The sequence below is a fragment of the Amblyomma mixtum genome, chromosome 7 (genome assembly GCF_055824585.1).
Source record: "Amblyomma mixtum isolate Tamu chromosome 7, ASM5582458v1, whole genome shotgun sequence".
In the NCBI taxonomy this organism is placed as follows: Eukaryota; Metazoa; Arthropoda; class Arachnida; order Ixodida; family Ixodidae; genus Amblyomma; species Amblyomma mixtum.
In genome coordinates, this window is record NC_143018.1 from 43,572,261 (window position 1) to 43,589,610 (window position 17,350).

General features: G+C 48.9%; 1 protein-coding gene across 1 annotated transcript in view; it reads left to right on the forward strand.

Annotated features, from left to right (window-relative positions):
- Positions 1–3,384: 3,384 nt before the first annotated feature.
- LOC149335826 (uncharacterized) overlaps positions 3,385–17,350 on the forward strand; it is a 97,971-nt gene continuing 84,005 nt past the window's right edge. The window contains exon 1 of the mRNA XM_089552386.1: positions 3,385–3,541. The gene's annotated coding sequence lies outside the window, so the exon portion shown is untranslated. The remainder of the gene's footprint in view (positions 3,542–17,350) is intronic.

Consider the following 17,350-nt stretch of genomic DNA (forward strand, 5'->3'; position numbering starts at 1 on the left):
AAACGTGCTGTTCAACCAAAAAACACATTCTAAGTTGTGAGGAATCACTTTCTGATTTTGCAATTACCAATCTTACGTCTGTATCATTGCTGTGTAAGTGTAACAAGATTGCATTTTTGGTTATGTCAGTTTCTCGGGACGGCAATCCTTAGTAACTCCAAAACTATTTGAAGGTCTTTGATTGCTGCTATGATTAATAAATAACTGTGCGGTGAGATACGCCACTTCACCGCTTCTGAACGTTCTCTGTGAGGCGAGAAGGGGTCTTTCATTAATTGAAATATTTTCGTCTTTCTGTGTGCCTCTTAAAACAATCCTTAAAACAACCCTTAAAGGTGTCTGAATAAAATACTTTCATGTGTTGACGGGGCTTAGCAGAAAACGCCAGCTCTTTCAACTTGGTATCAACTGCATTTATTTTTCAAAGGGCAGCATAGGTTCTTTGCGCGTAAAGATAAGCCGGCTGAAGGAGCAGCACCAAAGCCAGTGCAATGAAACGGGAGTCGTCTGCGCGTGAGCGTCGTTGCTCACTATCTTTCTCTCCAGTGACCACACGTCTCTGTAAAAGCTGGCGGCATCTGTGGGCCCTCTACGTAACGTAAATCTACAAAAAAAATTGCAATTGCGGCTAACACGCTTTTATTTATGTCTGACAAAATGTATAACCAATGGACGAAACAGTGAACTGCGCTGAGACTTTGTTAAAGCTCAAATCGTCGCATTAACAATTAAACAATTATAGGCTAGGGATTTTTCTTCAATCTAGGGATTTTGGGGGGTTCAATCTAGGGAGAAAACCTTGACCTGAGTTGGCATCACTGACCATACAGTTATGAACCAGTGGCTGGGAGAAGAAAGCAGTACCAGTATAACACTGTCACGCCCGAGATGTTTCTGAAACGAAGCGCATTGCATGGATGCTGATGCGGTAAGGCCTTTGAGAGGCACCGGATGAAACTTCAGAACAAGAGTAAACCAAGAAAAACGTTGAGGACACGGACGTTCGTTCAACCCCTCACTAATATAGCAACCAGTTGTTTACAGAGTAGTTGTGTACGCATATCGATGCTATGCAGGCCTGCGGCGCCTGTCTGCCTTTGTAATTTGAATTTTTCTTTTTTGGGGCCGTTTTTCACTGTGTTGCAGCAAATTTAAGGCGGTACTACGCGACGGACATTTTGAAATGGACATTCAGGAGCATATCAGTAACAACGCTTCATTATGTGTGAACATTGCACTGCTTCGGCGTTTGAGTAGTAAATGAGCATTAGTTACAACACAATAATCTAAAGTTCAACGCAAAGGAACAGCGCCCGTGAACAGCACCAAACTTTTGTACTTGATTGCGCAATCAAATTCTGGCTAGGTTACGTATTATTCGCCAGATGGCGCCACCTAACCGCAAGGCGCGGTTTTTGCATCTTACTTTTTTCGAATCTGCATAGTGTCGACGCCGGTTCGGTCAATTGAAGCACGCGCGAGTCATCCTTTCAGGCCCATTCAAAGAGTAGGCCCACAAACACTGACTGCATTGCAGGAATATAGGGGAAGCGACCGACCATGGTCAAGTTCAGCGCTCGCGCTCAACCCAAGAGTGCTTCGCTCAACAACGTCGCCACAAGCGTCCTGTTCAGTGCCACGATCAGCCAGAAAGACCTCTCGCTTCGTCCAGGAAGAAATAATTACCAGCTGCTCCGCCTGAAAGCCCGCTTCAAGGAATTATCGGCTGCCGGAAACGCGGCGACGCCCTGGGACGAATTCGACCTCTTAACCTTTCCCTCTGCGGCCGGGCCAAGCAAAGGAAGCTGATAGGCGACGAGGAGGGGGGTTCTGGATGCCTTTGGGAGATACGCCCGAACTCGATGATAACACTGGGGCTTCTCACTACCACCTCTTGACATGGTACAATTTTGGGGCCGAGAATTCGGCTCTGGTGCCATGAACACAAGGCACAGCTGCACGAAAGGAGGCATCCGAATGTTTTAATTTCGCACTCGCGTGTTTCATTTTCGCTCCCGAAACTACACTAGACTTTATGACAGAATTAAGCGCCACTGCACAGAACGCCTGTTAAAATTAACTTTTTCAGTTAACTTGTTTATGGCTATGAGGGACGCCGTAGTGAAGGGCTCCGGAAATTTCGACCACCTGGGGTTCTTTGACGTGGACTGACGTCGCGCAGTACACGGGCCTCTAGCATTTCGCCTCCATTGATATGCGACCACCGCAGCCGGGAGTTAACTTGTTCAGTTAATTAAAGGGCAGCGTGTCACGGCGGCTGAGTGCAGTGATAGCTGAAGCTGAGCTGAGTAAGGTTCAAAGCTGTCACACTTTTCTCTGACAAATGGATTCCTGGGCGCAAGCAGTTTACACGTGGGAGCAAAGCATCTCTTGTGTCATGTAACGGCAGGCCTAAGCCCATTCGTTTTGTTTTGCAATCCGAATTCCTTCACTTATGTTACTTTTATTATTTCGGCGCGTATGGAGTCGTGTGATTGGCATTTTCATTTTGCGCAGGATGAAATTAATGGACATGTTTTGAAACGCGTGAGCGGCTATTCATTGTCATTGTGTTATGTATTTGCAAGATGTATTTCCAGGTGGGATGCATTCCCAAGCTTGCCGGCATCTCTGTAAAGGAGCGTGCAGAATTGTTGATAGAAAAAATAAATGCTTTTTAACCATTAATGCCACTAAAAAGAAGCGCCTCATAAAATGCATTCATGTGCCCTTCAAAATATTTGAAGTCTGTGTTATTTTTCTTGCCCATTTCCTCACCGTAAATTACAGGTTTGTCCTTGCACGCTTAAAACGGCCATCTGCAGGTTCGATTAGTATATTTCTGCGCAGATAAAAAAAAGTAAGGGTAGCCCTTTGGTTGTCTTCAAATCATATTTTGTAACGCGGCTACGGAGTATGATCGGCGCCTTCCTCACTCTTTGACCGACAAAGGCTTCATAAGCGCAGCATCAAGTTAATTCGTGTTGAACACGAGCCAATGAGGCATTTGACGAGGCAGGGCATTGCTCTGCTCCCCAAACTCGGGAGCGTTGTGAATCCACGGCAAGGATATACCCTCAGTGCACCCAGAGATTGAACAGCCAGAGAAGAAAACCATGATTAAACACTTCTGACCGCCAAGCTACGGCTCTACTCTGGTCTCTGGTGTTTGCAAAAGACTAAAAGCTAAAAACGAAGCATGAATCAACGCGCCTGATCGGCAAGGCAGGACAGGACCCACAGAGCTGCCGGCAGCCGAATTCAAAAATGAGAAAGGCAACACAATCCCTCTCCCCCTCAAAAAAAGCCGTCTGCTCACGGCGTCCTCCCATTGGATGCCGAAGGGGCGCCGGCTCACGCTGATTGGTCCTCGCTGCCCGGGAGCCTCGCGGGCGCAAGCCATCTTTTCGGAAACGGGCAAACTCGCACTCGTGACCGAAGCGCGCGTTTGGCTTGTCAAACTGTTCTACGGGGCCGATCTTCGCTGCACGAGCAAGTCGACAGCGGTTACGCGAGCGCAACTGCACCACTGCTACAACAGGTAAGTCTATGGCATGTTTTTCACGTGCGCTAACCACGTCAAAGGGTTGAATCAAGTTTGGCGACGTTGAAAAAGCGAGGGACCGCGGCGGCAGCGTCGTTGGCGTCGTCTGCTCTGGCGCGCGCATCCTTCATGTTTCGACGCGCAGCAGACGAACGGGCGGGAAATGCGAGAGCAGATTGGATGCGTCCGTGCTTCAGATATATGTTTTGACCACGATTTAACGCAGTTATCCGGCTTTTTTCTTGCCAGTTGTCACTACCACGTTTTACTGTGTGATTTTGTTAGCGAGCATTTCGAACCGCTTGTGATGGCGTCAGTGATCGACGAACTGTCAGATATTCATCTTTCTTCTGCGACGTTATTCGTTTTTGAGAAGAAGCTTGGGCTGATGAGGTTTCATGCTCTAGCGATAAGCTTTCGTGTAGTTCTGAGCGTCAGTGCATAAGATATAAGAGCTTTCCGAACCGCGGTCGGAAGTTTGCCCTGATGATTATTCAAGGTGATGTTCGTTATCGGGACGCGATACAGAAACACACCCTTCCCGGAAAAGAAGAATTTCCATAAAGGTGGTCCGGGCACGTAAATATAGAGAAAAATTTGAAACTGCCGCGTAGCCTGCGTGCCTTCCAAAAAACTGAACGCCAGATTTCTATTGCAATCTTCTCCAGTTAGATTCATGAAGGAGCGAAACAGCAGACTGCTTGGTTTCGATTTCAAATAAGTTTTGCTGATCTGAATGATTAATATTTACAACTACCGCCACTGCAATCCCTGGGGTGAAAATTCGGCACAAATAGACCGCGAGTATCAAGGCATTCCATTCTCAAGCATTCATAAAATTTGCGCCGGTGGCTGAACGCACATGCCACGCCCATCCAATTTGTTCGCTTTTTAGTGTCATCCGCGTATTGTGACGAGCATTGAACTTTTAATGCGAATGACGGCGAAACAAACACGGAACAGGCCATTTTTAGTGACATACTTTAGTGTCACAATGCTTCTGATAAAGCTAACAGAATGAGAAAATCAAATCAAGAACTATGCTCCATACTCTCGCTGGCCCGTTATTTTTGTCAAGCTGCTGCATTATAGGAATTCCTTTCTTTATTGTGATGTCAAGTCCGTCAGCAATGCCGTCCGTCGGAGCACACCTGTACGCCTGTCAGATAAACTCATTTCAAGCGAAGCATTCTTTCCACCCAAGTTTATCCTATTTTCCGTATTTCTTTTTCGAACATGAACTGACGTTACAAACTGCTAACAGAATGAACATTTCAAGACTTAATTGAAATACTGACTTTCGCTGATCCCGGCACGTAGTTCGGTTGAAGTGATGTTTCTGAAATCGCTTTTAAAAAAAAAACTGCATTCTTTTAAGTTCTTCCCGACTCCTCTCTTTGTAGAGAGCAACGTCCAGTGGCTTTTGCATTTTTTTTTTTCGCTACAATGCACACTTTTCTTCTACAGGCAGTTTGCACTGACCCTTGAAAACAAGTTTTTACCGAGTTCCACAGGCACTGTTCGGTAGTTGAGAGTTGAAAAAAACAACAACAAAAAAAACAGCGAACACCCCGTGAGGGTGGGCATGTGACGGCTGCTCCACGGTCGAAGCGGGCGCGATCTTTCTCCGCGTCCAGCGAAATTCGCTACACCCGCACGGGAACGGACCGGGAGAGGGGGGGGGGGGGGGGGGGGGGGGGGGGGGGTAGGCGAGGCAGAAAAGGGGGCGAACAACGGAGATGTCGTTTCCTTTCTTTTTAACCGTCAGCTTCACTCTCTCCGGTTCTTTGTGTGCCCCACCCTCGCGTAGCTCTCTCTCTCCGGTCAGCATTGACCTTCGGAAACCGTGTGAGCGACCTGACGGAACGCAAGCCATCGGGGTGGGGGGGTTGCCGGCCTGCCGTCATGAGTGTCTGGTGCGGGCAGAAATCGTCTTTCGTTGGTCTGTGGAATGCGACAAAAGAAAGTCAAACTACGGATGGCAGATGCACCGTCTTTGGTTGCCCACCTCCCCGTATATTTTTCTTGCATATTGTATGGACTGTGTAAGCAGTGTTTTACGTGCACAGAGTAATGATACTAATATCAACTTCGTTATTTCCATTAGTGAGGGAGCCGACTGCGAGTAAAAGTCGCTTTAGAGGCGAGCGACTCGACTAGAGCCCGCAGCCTCCTTTAGAAGGCAAGCAACGATTGAGGGGGAAGTAGACATACATAGTAGCAAGTTACTTCATACGAAATATAAACAAAACTAAAGAAAAAAACGCAAATTACATGAAAAATGCTCTTCAATTATTTAAGAAAGAATGAGGCACAAAATGTTCAAGTAATGCTCATACGCGAGAGGTATAAAAATCAAGGCCTGATTATTGAAAAGTATTCAAAAATGTTGGTACTGTGTATGACTCTTTTGTGTAGAATAATTGCTTCGCGGGAGTGACCACGTTCCACTGTTCCGTTTATCTTGTGACGTAAGAATGCGTGTTCGTTGTAACACTCGGTAATTCATGAAGAAACATTAAATTTTTCTTTTAAGTATCTTTCAGTAACATTTTGCATTGGGCTTGCTGGTACGCAGGCGAAGGTTTCTCGCGAGAGTCGCTATTCAACACGATAGAGTCTCATTGACGAATATTATGTTCGTTATTTGTGCTTCACAAAGATTCCTTAGGCGTCGATACGATATTTGACGGCTAGTGTTGCTAGCAGAGCTTCGCAGTCCCATGCGCGAATAAATGCTGCTTGCACAGCGGTAATCATGGTTCCTCGTCTGTCCTCGCTTTGTTTCCCATATATTGCTCGGATGAGCCGCGGAGTTTGTGCTCAATCGACATACCATCATGCTAACCAAATTTCCCCGCTTACACTCGTAACGAAAGCCTCCGTGCAGGCCACCTAAAAAATACGCCACTCTGATTGGTTCAAAAGATGTACCAATCGAAGGCTGGCCGACAGCCACGCTGCTTGCGGCATCCAGGTGAATTACCGAGAAAGTTTCTAGTAGCGAGTATATGGCGAATTAAAAAAGTTACAAAGTGACCCCACTGACCGTCTCCAACCTCCTGGAAACTTGTCGCAAGTCATGCACGTATCTTGTGTCGGAGTTTCCTGAGCCGAAATATTAAAGAACCGAGGGTCATTCACGAAACGGCGCAAGCTGTGAGAAATAGGTTTGGTTTATTGGGGTTTAACGTCCCGAAGCAACTCAGGCTATGAGGGACGCCGTAGTGGAGGGCTCCGGAAATTTCGTCCACCTGGGGTTCTTTAACGTACACTGACATCGCACGGTACACGGGCCTAGAATTTTGCCTTCATCGAAATTCGGCCACTGCGGCCGGGATCGAACCCGCGACTTTCGGGTCAGCAGTCGAGCACCGTAACCACTGAGCCACCGCGGCGGGGCCTGTGAGAAATAGGCAGCCATCTTGGAAACGTCGGACGAGGTAGCTCAAAATTGCTATGTCCTAGAGGCGTTCCTCAGACTTTGTAAAGACGGTCTGTGGACTGTCTGAACGATTTTTCATGCCTCGCCTGGCGCAAACTCCAACCCTTTAGACCCTTTCCTGTGGTTCTTGCGAGGGGAAGTCGTCAAGCATCGAAGGCGCAGATCCCCTCGACACCCACGCGGGAAACGGGAGGAACGACCCAACAAACTACTGCAAGCCCTCGCGACAAACTCTGCCTTATCTCTGGGTTCGAGGCACCAAGGAGCCTTTCTCAAAAACGGAACTCCCGACGAAGGAATGTACCGTCGCTGCCCTGTCCTCGCCTTCTGGAAATGTCAAACTTGTTCGCAGCTTTGGAGAAGAAAGGAGGGGGGGGGGGGGGGGGCACCTCTAATTTTGCAGTGGGACCCACCCTCTCACGTGCACGTGACCTGGGTCAGTGCTCCCCGCAGCACAAAAGCCAGCGCTCCAGCCCGACCGAGCAAGGCGTAGCGTTCGAAGGCAACCAAATCAGTCCCCGCACCGTGACCACAGTGGAGCCATGCAGCTGCATTGTGTTTCTTTTTTTCTTTTGGTTCTTTTTGCAACGACACGCTCGAAAAGAAACGGCTAGGCTAGTTTACGCGGAGTTTGAGGGCCGTTCTCTTAACATTTTTCTGCCAGCCAGCTCCGTATCGCCCCGCCGATAAGGTTGGCAAGCGAGATCTTATCGCATATGTGTATACCCGCCGCGGTGGCTCGGATGTGGCTTTGGCGTTTTGCGAATAAGCACGACGAGGTCGCGGGTTCGGCACCAGCCATGTTGGCCGCATGTCGACAGAAGCGCAAGGCATGTGGGTCCGTGCGCTGCGCGATGTCAGTGTCCGTAGTCAAGAGAACCCCGGGCGGCTGAAATTCATGCTGCGCCCGTAACTGCTGCGAATACCTCAAAAATACTTAATCGAATTCACCTTAGGGGGAACAGCGCAACAAAGGCGGGACACACAGAAGACAAGCGCTGACTAGCAACTGGTTTTATTGAAAGACGCAACGTGGAGTTGTTTCCACGTTCATTGTTTCTTTTGTTCATTATTTCTTCATTGTTTTTTTTCCTGCATATATTCCGCGTTCCGTCTTTCAATAAAATCTGTTGCTAGTCAGCGCTTGTCTTCTGTGTGTCCCGCCTTTGTTGCGTTTTCCCCCCTAAGATGAATACTTACCAACTGGACCAAATTTCAGCTTTATTCATCGGCTTTGCTGCGTAGATATTACAGTTTTTAATATTAGTTATCAGAGGAAATGCTGACTTCATTGCAGGCACTATCTCGAAGTGCGAATTAATTCGAGCTACGTCCAGGCAAAAATTCGTGTCTCAGCCCAACAGAAGCGATGAAATGAGTAGCGCAAAAAAAAACGCTATGATGGAAACTTCGAGTAGTAAGACAAAAATGGCGGGCATGGCGCGAAGCGAGTCGTGTTCGCAGCAATTATAGAGAGCAAAAAAGAAAACCTGGCTACTGTAGAATGGCCACCTGCTGCTTCCTATAACGGTAGCATAAACACTTGCTGTAATGGGCGAAAAGTATGCGGCTGCCGTCCTCTGGCCGTCTTGGTGTACGCCAGTATTAGCGGCAATTACTGCGGCGGCCTTGAAATCGGCAAGTCACGCAACGGGACCTGCAAAAACGCCAACTGCGACCTTCGGGGCGCTTCGAAAACGAAACGCCTCGGGATAGAAGACGGCGCGGGCCATGTACTGTGACTCCGCTTATAGCGCACGCGCGGCAAACTTTCCCGTTTATAGTGACAGCCTGTTTTAGAGACAAGGAGGGAGATGTTTGCGACCGAGCTGTACTGGTCTTTGCGCCGTCCCTTGTGTCTTGTATTGGAACTTTGAGCCTCTGTAAAGCCCCCACGCCTACTAAATATTGTAATAAGGCAAATGTAGTCAGGGGCTCCCGGCACTATTTAAACAACATACTTCGGAAGAATAAGTGAAGCTATGAATCTACGGAATCTTTTTATTGAATGCAGCGCTCCCCCCCCCCCCCCCCCCCCCCCCCCCCCCCCCCCCCCCGGCACCTTCCTTTCCATATAATTAGTGAAGTATCGAGTTGACAACAAAAAAAAGGGGGGGGGGGGGGGGGTTGCTTATAGAAACTTTCATTGCATTGACATGTATCGCCGTACATTAACATCGCAATCGGGTCTACCGAAACCCTAATACAAATCGAAACCCTAATACAGACAGACAAAGCCCTCCACCAGGCTGGTTTACAATAGACCTGTCGTCTGCCAGCCACGGCCGCCTTATTAAGCGAAGCCCGCTTTGACTAAAAGCGAATAGACCCGCACCTTTCCGCGATCCTCATTCACTATATTCGGAGTGCAACTTTTGCTTGAAACCAGGGTCCTTTTTTTGTTTGTTTGTTTGAATCCTCACCTGGTGCGCGCCACGGGGACCTAGAGAGAGAGAGAGAGAGAGAGAGGGGGTGATGCGAATTGCGCTACCTGTGTTGTTTTGGCTGGGAGGTGCGCTAAGTGCGCCTGTTTAGCGCGCGCATGTTCGAAAATAAATCAACGCGCTCGGCATTCCTGCTGCGAAGGTGGGTGGGGGCGAGAAAGACAGAGAGGGATGGGGGAGGTGTCAAAAGTTCCGCGAAAGCCACGTGGGTCCCGCGCATTTGCAGCAGTTCTATGGTCACATTTTATTGTTTCGTTTTTGTTTGTTTTATTTCTGACGCAGAACCCTAATTCTTGTTTCGGTACATTCCTGTATTCTCTCTGCCGACACTTTATTTCTTGAGAGAACGGTTCGCAGCGTGGCAGGAGTTTTTGTTTATTTGGTTCTTAAAAGCGAATTTGCACATTAATGGTTCCCGTCTATGCTGTTAGTAGCTGTTAATACGCGCCAGCGGGCTCTTCCCAGGAAAGTGGGTGCGGTTGTTAATACTGCTTCTGTCCGCAGCCCCGCGTGTCGCTGTAGTCGGCGCACATTCGCGCTGTCAAGTCAACAGAAGCAGCGTAATAAACGGGCAGCTGTTCTTAGCTCGCCCGATCGCAGCCCTTCTCAATACGAGTTCGCAGAACAGAAAGAAAGAAGCCCCCGCGTACTGCGAATCATTTCGTTATAGCCGGCACTTCGGTGTAGCGATGCTGTCCTGCAGGTGATTGCAGCTTTCGTGAGGAACACAACATTGGTTGTGTGGCAACGTAACGCTGTACGTGTGTACAGGCAGGAGAAATGCGAAATAGAAAGGGAAGGAAGTGCCCATTTCGCACTCGACGACCGAATTTGCTTTTAATCCTGCACGAAACTTGAAACTTGTTTTGAAAGGGCTATGGTTCTCGAGAAAAACTGCATAGAAGAAAAAAAAAATCTTGTGGCTCAAACTTTCGGGATAAGGCGTCTCCGCCATCTGCTCAATGTAGGAAGAGAATTTTAAAACATCTAGAACTTAGTATAACGCACACAACGAAACACAAACTTTTTTCAGTCCTGGAAGCGGATGTCTGTTGCCAACGCAGCCACGGGCAGCTTCAGCCTCATATTACTGCATGCATTGGGTGTGTTTTGTGTAGGAGCAGCAGACTCTCTCTCTCACTCGTCACTTCCGTGCGAAAATGTGTGGGTGCCACGCGCCTGCATACTAAAGCAATAATAGAAAAAGAAAAACACAGGATACGTTGCATCACTGTTACCGCTACGCGCGGTTTAGAGGCGTTCACCCCAGTTGAGAGTGGTGCGCCTGGCTGTGGTACGTCACCGCGTTTGCGGCACTGACATATCCCGATCGGGCCTGCCTTGTGGGCGTGTCTCGAGGAAGGTTGCGTTGCGACAAGGCTGGCCGAGTTTCGACACGTTTCGCGCGACCCAGCGGGAGGAGATTGGTGGAGCATCCGCTGAACGTCCTCAGCGTCGTATTGAATCAGTGAGGCACTGAGTGTATGCAGGTACAGGTGCGATCAGAACTGCCTGCAAGGCGCTTAACTGCGTGGGCCCAACCCTGTGTTGAGAGGTACGCAACAAACATCCACCGAGGGCCAGAATCCCTGGCAGGGCGGCATAGTTACGATAGAGATAGTTACGATGAAACATCTTAACAGTAATTAGGTAAAGGCCAACTTCGTGAGTTTTCTGAACATTTTGAGTTGATAATTGCATCACATTGCTTCTCGTTCTCCAAAATATGAAGATGAGGTATTCAAAAAGAGCAAAAAGCAGGAAACCGAAACTGGGTTTAGACCACACGATGACGTCACGACGGACCGTCCTATGGTGTCACGGGTATATTGTCACAAAACAAAACGTGCGCGCGTTGACTGCCAACACTGGCGACTGTAACTGAGATCGTGGGTCAATTATTTGTCTGAAGTGACCAAAAGACAGCTAGAAATTTTGTCCTTCAGCAAACGCAGAGCAAATGTCGACGGCCATGAGTCCAGTGACGTCACACACGCAACGTTTGACCGTAGAAATCTCCCCGATTGAGGCAATGCAATGGGAAATTTTAAAGTTGTCTGCGCAGCAACAAAACACCTGCCCGCTGCGAAATTTAACAGACAAGAAAACTGCGCAGACCGTACCTCGAAAGTTTCAGTAAAATCAGAGGAGGTGGAAAAAACACCGGTTTTGTTGAAAGCTACTGCTAGAATGCCTTATACATCGTGTAATCCCTTCGAACTTCATAGCTGAGACTTGCTTGACATCACGAATGATATCAGGGTGTAATATCAAGGCAACAATATCAAAACTGATGATATCGCGCTGTGTGTCACAGCTTCTGGGAGCGCGCTGTCGTCTGACCTGATCCCTTGCCACACATCGCATTTATTTCAGATTACAATGAGTGCAAGCGCACATGCAGTAGGCATTTCTTGCAGTCAGGTCTGCGCACAAATTTCGATGTAAGCGGAGTTTTCGGTATATTGAGTTATCTGCAAGCCGCACTCCTATCGGGAGCTAGAGTTTACTGCAGCTGTCATCGGCGCCCTAGCACTGCTAACTTTATCCGTGAGTGGAGCATGTGTGCCACTACAATCTAATACTCCGCGAGCGTAAACTGAAGTCGCGAAAGCTACTAAAAGTAGATGCGGATAACGAAACTATAGGAGGCCGCCCTTTTCTTGTTCTGGCACAATTATCTCATTGTCACCTCTGTCTCTACGAGCAGTTGTTGCAACCTGCTACTTAAAGCGAGCCAGATAAAAGCAGCGAAGGCGAACAGGCTGGTGGCCAATGTAATAACCACCACTTATTGTCGGAAAAGGAAAATACCGTCTGATGCATATCGTCCACTAAGCGTTTCTGTATGCAGCGAACGCATTACGCCCCACCTGTAGGCGCCTTCGCACGCCCCTACCCTTATTACCTAAATCGAATGAATATACATGTAGATGGCGGGTGCTGGTAATGCTTCGTATCTGCGACCGTTCATCTCGATCGTTCCTTTTATGTCAGATCCCGTGGAGAGGTAAACGATTTGGAGAAAGGGAGAACTTTCGTTAATATAGGGCAGCTTCGGAGGGGGGAGCAACGTGACTGCCGATGCGGGCGCCACCTTGCCTATTCTACACGCGCTACCAAATAACCCGCACCGCTCTCTTCTCCACGTTCCTCCCCCAAGCTGCGCGTCCACGCAGATGGTTTCGAAGCCGGCAGCCGACCACAACAATACGAACGCACACACGCAGCGCGCTGGAGGTCGCCGAGGTAGCAGCGACGTAGTCGTGCACGGTCGTCGGACGGAAGGGGGGGGGGGGGGGGTGTTTATCGCGTACCGCATCGTGTGGGAACGGCTTCTGCTACGCGCGCGCTCCTCCGGTTCCGTCTCTCCGACTGCGCCGGTTTGCGCAGTGCAACCTGGGCGTCTTTTTTTCTCGTAGAAGATAAGAAAGGAATGGAGATAAGGAGGCGAGCACTTTTTCACTGGAAATGGGAGGAGAAATTAGCCGGCTTGTAGTACACGTCGCCGACGCTCGGTGGGTGTCTCCGCGAAGAAAAAAAAAAAAAGCGAGGAACTCGACGGCGCAGAGAGAAAACGAAAGCGGCAGCTTTATTTACTTTCTTTTTTTAGGAGTTTGGATGGCAGGAAGAGCTTTAAACGCCAGTGGGTCCTTAACAAAGGAGGGGTTTTGAAGTTAGGGGGAGAAGATTGAGGTGGTTCGTAGACATTCGGAGATGTTCTTTTGATTGCGCGGTTTCCTGCTTAACAGGCGATGGGCTGTCCTTTGTGGGGAGAGTGCCGTGAAATAGTGAACCCGCATATAATAAACGTTGAACGAACAAGTAAATAGGTAGAATAACCACGTTCAGTTTAACGTTCACTTCCTGAGTTCGAGGCTGGTGGGACCATCTTCAGAAGCGTAATGTAACGTGTTCACCGGAACATATCCGTTATTTTCCAGTGAACTGCGCTGTGTGCTGGGCAAGCTAACTGACCAAGGCAAAAGTAGTTGAAGCTTAGAGAAGTGCGTTAGGGAAGTGCGCACTATGGCTACAATGGATGCAGTCCGTCACCCAAGTGCCACTCACAGTGGACTCTACCTTAGGTCCTTTAGGCTTAAGAAAAACCAGCCAAAAAGACGGGGACAAAGGAGAGACGAGGCACACACAACGACTGGGCAATTTAGATTTAGATCCAGTCGTTGTGTGTGCCTCGTCTCTCCTTTGTCCCCGTCTTTTTGGCTGGTTTTTCTTAAGTATAATGTACCAACTAACCCAGATTTCAACTCTTCTGCAGTCCTTTAGGCTGCTACAGACAGCAGCGACGTGCAATGATATTATTATTATTATTTGCATATTTAGACGCTGTTGGTGTTTTACACAAATTCTAAATTGCCCGAACACTTTATGACATCGGTCTCATCCAAAGAAGCCATCATACAGTGAACTATGGCGTTAAAACGATCTTCATTGACCGCACTTTTTTCTACCACCCTTCTTCCATTTTTACTCCCATATCCCCCCCCCCCCCCCCTCCTTACACAGAGTAGCATGTCAGCGAATATTCGCGTCGGCTAAAATCTGTTTTTCATTAAAGAGCCCTCTCTCCTGATATGTTTGATGCTCGGAGTTTGGCGTGTCATGTTACCTCTATACTGCAGCCTTCCCTGTCGCAATAAATCAGTTGGTTGCTAGCCAGCTCATGAGTCTGTTTTCTTCTCTTCCGTCCTGTCTGTTAGCGCTGTTCAGTCGTTTCCATCAACGATAATAGACACCTTTAGCCATGGCCGGGCTAGAGGGGTGACGCGCGCGCTCTTTCAAGGAAGAGCGCGCGTCACCCCTCTAGTCCGGCCATGCTTTAGCATACCGTGTACCGTGTTGCCGTTACCGGAGTACCGGGTGCCCGCCCACCGCCACTGAGCCCGCGCTGATTGGTCCCGATGCTCCCCGCGCGCGCGCAGCTGCCGGGTACGTGGCGCCATCTGGTGCCGTCAAGGCGATTTGCGCATGCGCATTGGGTGCACGCGGGTTCACGGTACTACGGTAACATGGTACACGGTATGCTAAAGGTGTCAAATAGCAGAGACGGTGGGCTCACTTCGCGAGATTAAATCACGAACGATGGCGCGCGGAGACGCGACAGTGCCGCTGTTGGAGGAATGAGGTCTCCTGAGCACAAGTTTCATTCCTCGGCATTATTACACCTCACCCAGGTTTTCTGTGAGCCGCCCGCGCACTTTCGCCTTAGTTTGGGGAATAGCGGAACGTGCAGACCTTTGCATAATCCACGCACGAGATTCAAAATACGAGCTACTTGGAACTGTCACCGTGCTTCCCATTCACGAACACAACAGACAGCCCAGATATCAACATGCTGACACATGAGGGGCGCCCTCTCTCCGCCCAAAGGCGCAATGTACCTTGTTCGTACAACTTTACATGCTTGCCAACTTCGCAAGTAGACTACACTCGGAATATTTTTACATCCTTGAGTGTAAAAAAAAGGTTTCCCAGAGCGTTTCAAGGCTTTACACCCTTTAGGGCGTTCATAAACACCCAAACGCCGTAAGGATGTTGACGAACACCCTGAAGGTGTTGATGAACACCATCAAAGGGTGTTAACCCTGAGATAACAGCGTTACACCTTTAAGGTGTAAAAAATTAAGAGCGTAGCCTAACCACCTGCATTCGTCACGCCTTGCGCATATGTGCTTGCCTACACAACGAATCGTCGGCCAGTTCCGACGTCGACAAAAGGCACAACGAGCGGCAGCGTCTTCGTATAATCACCGCCAGAGGGAGAGCAAGTTACACCGAGACGCTCGCAGTCAGCGTAAACTCGTTTCGCACGTACACACGCACACGGGGCGCGCTCAGCGCTTGCCCGTTCTTTTTTACTTTTTTTTTCTTTGGCATGTGTTTAGAAGTTGCTGCCATCCCTTTTCCGTGCCGGCTACTGTTCCTCCTTTTATGTTCGCGTCGCACGCAGAGTAGAGCCGGAGGGCTTCGCCACCGGCTTCTTCGGGCGACAGCAGGGCTTGCGTGTTGTTGCAGTGTAACGTACTACACACTGTGTGGAGCGGCAGTATACGTATAATGCCCGAGGGGCTGAAGGTAGCAGTGCGGGAAAGGGAGTGGTTGCGACTGTTCGTGCGGGGAGCCGCGTAAAAGATGGACGCTAGACCGAGCTGTAATTACACGCAACAGGCCGAGTTTATGGCTGTAAAAAGAAAAAAAAAAAGAAAGGAAGGGTTATAAGAAGCTCGCGGGCAAGTCGTCCGCTCTGTAGTAGCATCTCTGTCTCTCTCTTTTATTGGTTCTCCTCCGGAAACTGGTCGCGGCGCCGCCACAGCTCAAGGCAGTATACGCTCGCATGGGAAACGACTGCTCCGGATCTGCTGTCTCTCTGTCAAGCGGCTTTATCCCACGCTTCTTTTTTGCTGTCTTTGTTTTTTTTCTCCCCTTTATTACTCAGTTCTTCGAGGCTGAAGGTTTTATCACTATGTTCCTGCGCTATTGACACTATACACATTGGTTCGTTTTTTTTTTGTTTCATTCTATTTTTTTTTTTTTCACATGTTGCAGTTTCCTGAACACTGTGACACGTGCTTATTGCCTCGCGATAGCTTGGAGGCGCAATATTTCGTCTCAATGAAAGAACGGGCAGAAAGGAGAGTGGGTCATTAATTGACTGAAATCGTGGCGCTCAATCGATGGAACAGGTGCCGAGGCACCTGTGCGGAGCGTCATACATTTGGCGGTGAGGCGTCACGGCGTCATGTTTTGTGCTATAATACAGGAGGTTGATTCCTTGGTAAAACTGAAAGGCGGGTGAGTTGTTCGAGCTGTTTGCACGAAAGCAAGACAAAGGATAAGGCAGCAGAGCAACGAAGGAATGGCGAGCGTGGATATATATATATATATATATTACGCTAGGAAGGAAAAAAATTACAGGGATGCGTAAATCCGTTGTGTTGGCTTTGCGACGGCATTAGCAGCTGTTGATGTCTTTACCGCAAATGACGTCACTTTTTGTCTGGTGACGTCACTTCTCCAGCCATTTACCCAAAGAGAATGGGTCGGTCTGGTGACATAACTTCCCTCTAGTGAATTACACAATGAAAATGTTTCGGCCCTGCTGACGTCACTTCCCTCCAACCAATTAGCGAATTTAGCTTCCGGTGACCCATTTTGTTCCCGGTGATGGTTCTAATGCTGTCGCATTTGAAAAAAAGAAAACGGGTTACTCGGAGCATCAGGCTTTATGGACGCTATACTGACGGCATATGTAGAAACAACAGCAAAACTATCTAACGTTTTGTGTCGTATATATTAAAAAAAAAAAAAGGCATGCATGTTGAAAACAGATTCGTGCCCGTAGCTCGCGTGTTTACAGGCTAGTGCTCCGAGCTCATTTGTTAACTTTCTTTCGCAATATATTCTTTGCGTGTGTCACGTTCAGGTTCGCTTAAAGTTCCGTAGTCGTTTTTGAACGCCGATGTCAGCAGAATCAGGAGTAGTAGACCGCGAAAGCACTGCTTAAGAAAGGCCGTGCGGTCGAGGCACACATCCTCCCCGCATCCAACAGCCACCCCTCTGTGACTCCCATCGAGGGAGAGATAGACACAAACCTACGCTCGGACGACGACGACGACAGACGAGGCGGCAAACTGTTTCCCAACGACCGTATTATGCGGCGTCAGTTAAAAGTCAAGACCCCCCCCCCACTCTTCCTCCACCCTGGTGTCCGGCGACTCGTAACCCAGGCGAGACGGCGGGGATAGAAAGAAACACCAAAGTCACGAGATGCGACGCGGGCGATCCGTCTCCATTATGGCGCGAAAAATCCACTCCGCCCAGCCAGGCGCGCTGTATAGAGATAAAGAAGCGCGGGCATCCCACAACCGGCCGTGCTAGCCTGCCTGCCTTCCAGCC